Source organism: Pituophis catenifer, unplaced genomic scaffold (assembly GCF_029215685.1).
Source record: "Pituophis catenifer annectens isolate HBS135680 unplaced genomic scaffold, rPitCat1.0.hap2 SCAF_1, whole genome shotgun sequence".
NCBI classification, from domain to species: domain Eukaryota; kingdom Metazoa; phylum Chordata; class Lepidosauria; order Squamata; family Colubridae; genus Pituophis; species Pituophis catenifer.
Window position 1 is genome coordinate 140,814,392 of NW_027256881.1, and position 6,247 is coordinate 140,820,638.

The window sequence follows — 6,247 nt, forward strand, 5'->3', positions numbered from 1 at the left end:
TGTGAACTTCAGTAGTTTAACAGATGGATCGTTTGAGATGCAGTCATTGGTGTATAGAGAAAAGAGAAGTGGAGAGAGCACACAGCCTTGTGGGGCCCCTGTGCTAATTGTACAGGTATCTGATGTGATTCTGCTTAGCTTCACCTGCTGCTTCCTGTCTATTAGGAAGCTTATGATCCATTTACAAGTGTGTTCAGGTACCGCTAGCTGGTTTAGCTTAGTTAGAAGAATGTCTGGAATGCACTCAAAACAGCTATTTTAAATACCAAGTGAGGAGTTCTGCATTCAAACCAGTTTGTTTTGGGTTTGAAATAACCCTACCAACACCAATGAGAATCATTTTGAATTTTGTGTTTCTTAAAAGTAGGCTCCTGCTATTAAACAAAGACATATTGTGAACAATAATTGAATTCCCAATGCAGTAAGAACCTCATTTTACTTCACGTTATTTTTATTTTTCTTACAGCATAATTCCAATTGTGTTGACAGAGGACTTGATGTGCCATTTTAAATCAAATGGCAGCAAGCCCAAAACAAATAATTGGATAAGTATCATAGGATGGAGTTTCACAAACATGATGCTTCAAAATAAGCTATCACTCATTTCACACTTATCTGGAAGCTGTGGCAAAACCTTGATTTACAACCACAATTGGGACCAGAATTTCTGGTTGCCAAGCACCCAAATTTTGATCGCATGACCATTTGCAAGGATTGATTGTAATTCATCTTTTTTAGTGCCGCTGTAACTTCAAACAGTGGAAATCAGCATCTCACTACACTTTGGATGCTTCTGGATTGAAAGAATTTGCCAGCTGGTCCCTGAAGATACTAACAATTACATGTAGTCCTCAGTTTATGACCACAATTGAGCCCAACATTTCTGTTGCTAAATGAGACATTTGTTAAAGGAGTTTTGCCCCATTTTATGACATTTCTTGCCATGGTTGTTGAGTGAATCACTGCAGTTGCTAAGATACTAACATGGTTGTTAAGTGAATCTGGTTTCCCCATTGACTTTGCTTGTCAGAAGTTTGCAAAAGGTGATCACATGACCCCTGGGGACACTGCAATTGTCATAAATATGAGGCAATCGCCAAATGTCTGAATTTTGATCACATGACCCTGGGGAGGCTACAACTTTTTTTCACTGAGGTTGTAACTTCGAACAGCCACTAAATGAACTGTTGTAAGTCAAGGACTATCAGTACAAGCATGCTGATGATCGAGCAATGACTATTCAGGAAAAAACATTTGAAGAGGTTGAACTGAAGTCCTGGTAGAGCTGGATTGATACTATTGTGATAACCAGTTAAGACCAAATCCAGCAAAAACTCAGGTCTGTGCCTTCCATCTTCACAATAAGCAAGCTGCTAGGAAGCTGCATATTATATGGAAAGGGATGTTATTGGAGCATTGCCACAGCCCTAAATATTTAAGGGTCACTCTAGACTCTACACAGGGGCCCTAACATATAAGCAGCACAGTACCAACACTAAACTGAAGGTCAGTGGATGAAATAACATCCTCAGGAAATTAGTGAGCTCTACCTGGGATGCCTAATGCTGGGAAAGACTGAGGGCAAAAGAAGAAGGGGACGACAGAGAATGAGGTGGCTGGATGGAGTCACTGATGCAGTCGGTATGGGCTTAAATGGACTCTAGAGAATGGTAGAGGACAGGAAGGCCTGGAGGAACGTTGTCCATGGTGTCGCGATGGGTCAGACACAACTTCACAATTAACAACAACAACCTGGGATGCTTAATCCAAGGGTCTTTAAGACAAAAGCTCTAGCTCTTTGCTACTCAGCAGGCGAATATGCCTGCCTAATCTGGTATAAATCAGCACATGCTGAGAAAATAGTTGTTACTCTGAATGAAGCTAGCAGAATTATTACTGGATGAGTTAAAGCTACCCCTCTAGATAGATCTTCCACCTAACCAGCATCACCCCGCCTGCTGTTTGCAGAGAAACAGCAGCATACACAGAGAAACTCAAATCATCACTATCTAGACAACACCCTCTCTGTGGCCTACAATCATCTCAGCATAGACTAAAATCCAGGAAAAGCTTCCTTAAATCGACAGAAGATCTGAAGAATTTGAAAGTAGAGTGGACCTATGGAAAGCTACAAAGAAGCAACTCTGGATGGAGCCAGCAGAGGAGCTGGCACCTTTGGTCTGACGAAAGCTGGGAAGTATGGAAATTATTGCATAGCCTATGCATAAGTACAACTAAAAGTCAGAGACACTCTGAACAAATGGGGCTATCTGGTGGCTTCTGTTCTTCGCAATTGCGGTGTCATGCAGACAACAACACATACTTATACTGCCCTTTGTGCTGTAGTAGGTTTCAATTTAGTTTGCTACCGGTGTGCTCATGTGTGCGCACTCACACACACGTGCAAAGCTTCTGTGCATGCGCAGAAGCGTCCGGGTGGGTGGGCGGAGCCTCCCGCCGCCACCACTACCGCCACTACCGGTTTGCCCAATCCAGGGCGAACCGGTAGCAACCCGGTAGCAACCTGCCTTTGTGTCCCGATCAGTGTATACTTGAGTACTTTATATTTTAAATTTTATGCCATATAGTATGTCTTATTTTAATTGTGATACTTCTGACATGAATAAACAAACTTCAAATGGTGATTAAATGAACGGTTGTAAGTTGGAGACCACCTATATAGCGCCCACTTCAACACAGTAATATGTTTTGTGTAATTGCATCATAAAAGAATGTAGTATTACAAAGCTGAAAGGGTTTAGCTCGTCGCTTGAGTCTGGCCCCTTGCTCTGTGGAGGAACCATAATGGATTTTTTTAATCACAATGTTTAATCACAAGACATTATAGAGATAAACTAATGCAAATTACAAAAAAATAAAAGTGCAAAATGATAAAGGAAAAAAGAAAAAGGGAAAGAAAAAAGAAAAAAACCCTTTCGACCCCAGCAAACATATTTACCATTAACAGCTTATCACCATTTCTTAAAACATACCCAACTATCTCTTCATCCTATCTCTATATCACACCCCATTCTCTATGAACAAATATTGAAAAGCTCATCACTCTATCTTGATCAGCAAAAGTCCATTAAGGGTTAAGAACATAACAATTGCAAATTCTATTTAATAAACCTACTTTGAACCTTACCTTTTACAATCAACAAATTCCCCCCAACTCATTTCTTTAAATAAACAAAACCTTTTAAACTTCATCATCTAGGTCAGTATTGGTGAACTTTTCAGCACTGAGTGCCAAAACGGGAGCACGCAGCGCACATGGGGGAGCGCCGGATACTGGAAGAGCAGCTCCCCGGTGCACATGTACAAACTGGAAGAGCAGTTCCCCGGCACACATATGCGTACTGGGAAACTGAGCTTGCGGTTTCCGGCGTGCACATGTGTGCTGGTCATCTGGTCTTCCGGTTTCTGGCACAGATGCACATGCAAAGACCATCTGGTCGGTGCACATGTGCACGCCAGAACCCAGAAGAGCAACAGGCGACAGCTGGCATGCCTGGAGAGATGGCTCTGCATGCCACTTCTGGCACGTGTGCCATAGCTTCGCCATCACGGATCTAGGTCAAGTCCACATATAGCCATTATGCATTGCCAGAAATGGCAATCCATCTATTTTAATCTTGATCAAGTGAACTAATTCTGTATTTTCCCCCTTTCTCAGGACAATCTAGTCTCCTCAGATAGTATCCAAACTTTTCTTTTTATGCTCTTTTTGTTTTCTCTCACAAAATCTTTGGCAACTTTCAGAAGCCCCTTTTGTCGATCCAGTATGGAGAGGTTATCCATGTCACTTTTCCTATTTTCATGGTCTCTTTTCCCCAAATCATTAAAAGCTTTATCAAATCTCTTTGCAAATAGAAAGTTATTCTCATCAATCTTCTGGTTTAGAATTTGTATATTTGCATATCCCTTTAAATTGTTAAAACATCAGCCAATTTGACTTGTATATCCAACAGTTCATCTTTTCATGTATCATCTTTTTCTATCTGCTTATTTATTTTTAAATTCACATTTAGATCTATTTCAGCTTTATTTGGTAAAATTTTGTTTCTCTTCCATAACATCATCCAGTTTATCTATTATGGCATATAACTTTCTAATTATATTTTGTGCCTCAAAACCATAGATAAATCTCTGTCGATCCATTGATGCATTCATTTTCTTCTGGTGCCCTCTAGTGATGAACTTTCAAAGTTACTTCGTCAGTTATTTAAATGTAAACATAGAAAGTATCCCATGAGAAGAATTTTTAATTAACTTCAAAATTTTAATTCAAGTCTATCTAAACCCTTAATACATTTAAAACTTTCTAAAATTAACATTGGAACCATTTTTGCTGTATATTCCCAAAAACATTTCTTTAAAAACATTTAAACTTGTAATGTTTTCTTTCTTAAAGGATTAAAGAAAAAAACACAACCAATGAATACAATAAAACTTGCAATACTAAAGGTTTCCAATCTTTAAAAAGAAATTGAGAATTAAGGAAAAGGAAAATCCAAAGTGATTAAGAAGTGAGATTTGCTTGAATCTTCGATCCATGAAGGCTATGTTAATGATGCATGATGAAATCCTAAAATTCCCAGCTGATTGCTATCAGTCACAAAACCCCTGCTATCTGTTCACATAAAGTATGTATGGAATATATGTAGTTTTCAGAAGTTCTCTCCTTTCTCCAGAGATATTTCAGGAATCTAGATCCAGCATCTAGCTGCCATTTTCTTCCATTGTTTCTTGCTGATCTGTGCAATGTCAATTCTCCATTTTCTCATCAGAAACGCAGTGGAGGAACCCTCATTAAAGAATCTCCAAACAAATAGCTACCTAATCCCATTTATATTCATCCAGTTGCCGAATACATCAGCCCAGGGGTGAAATCCAGCAGGTTCTGACAGGTTCTGAACCGGTAGCGGAAATTTTGAGCAGTTTGGAGAACCGGTAATGGAAATTTTGAGTAGTTCGGAGAACCGGAAAATACCACCTCTGGCTGACCCCAGAGTGGGGTGGGAATGGGGATTTTGAAGGTATCCTTCCCCTGCCATGCCCACCAAGCCATGCCCACCAGGAGTGGGTTCTACTTACCTTTACTACTGATTCGCATCGTGCCTGTGCATGCTCTTCTGCGCATGCGCAGATCACTTATGATGACGTCCGGGTCAGTGGGTGGAGCCTCCCGCCAGTTTTACTACCGGTTCTATAGAACCGGTCCGAACCGGGGGCAACCCACCACTGATGCCCACAGAACCGGTAGTAAAAAAATTTGGATTTCACCACTGCATTAGCCCCTTTTCATCACAATCTTTTTAATAGTGCAGAAGAGGCAGATGAGATGGTATTTTACACACACACACACACACACACACACACACACACACACACGTCTCTACCGTGCTATATGTATGAAAGGGTTAAAGCTGGAATAGCCAAAAATACTCCCTTTGGAACAGTGGTGGGTTTCACTTACCTTTGCTAACAGTTCGCTCGCGCGCACATGCTTACTTTGCTCGTGCATGTACTACTTCTGTGCATGCGCAGAGCGTATTTGATGATGTCTGGACAGGTGGGCGGAGCCTCCCATCACCGCTACTACCAGGTTGCCTGAAACGGGGCGAACCGGTAGCAACCCACCACTACTTTGGAACTGTATTATGCTAATTACTCATCGTATTATTCCAGTGGCCCAGGAAAGCTTTGTGGCTTTTCCTTTAGCAATCTAGCTATATAAACCATGTACATTATTGCCTATTGCTTATGTCTTACTCTTTCACTGCTATTGCCTTTTATCCTATTTTGCTAGTTAACCCTTTTGTTGATTGTTGATGTTGTTGCTACCTGAACTGAGTGCTTTTGCTCTCATCTGGTTATAGGGATTGACTGGGAGTGTATTGAGTGCAAACTAATATCGGAATTAGAATAATTTTTTCACAGCAGTAAAGGAGGAAAAAAGAAATCTGTGTGATAGGATAAAGAAGAATTGAAGAAAAATCAAACTCCATGACAATGTTTTATTGAATTAAAGATCAAAACTGTTAGAAGTAAAAGGAAGGAATATAAAGTTGGTTTATCTGATCAAGTTTAAAATAAGACTTTTTTTTCTTTTGCAATGTTCTGGAATTTTATACTGACACTAGGATTGAAAATTTGATGTTTTATTTATTTGCTTATATATAAGGGATGGAATATGGGATGAAGAGATATCTGTTTAACCTTGTGATGGTTGAAGAGTTAT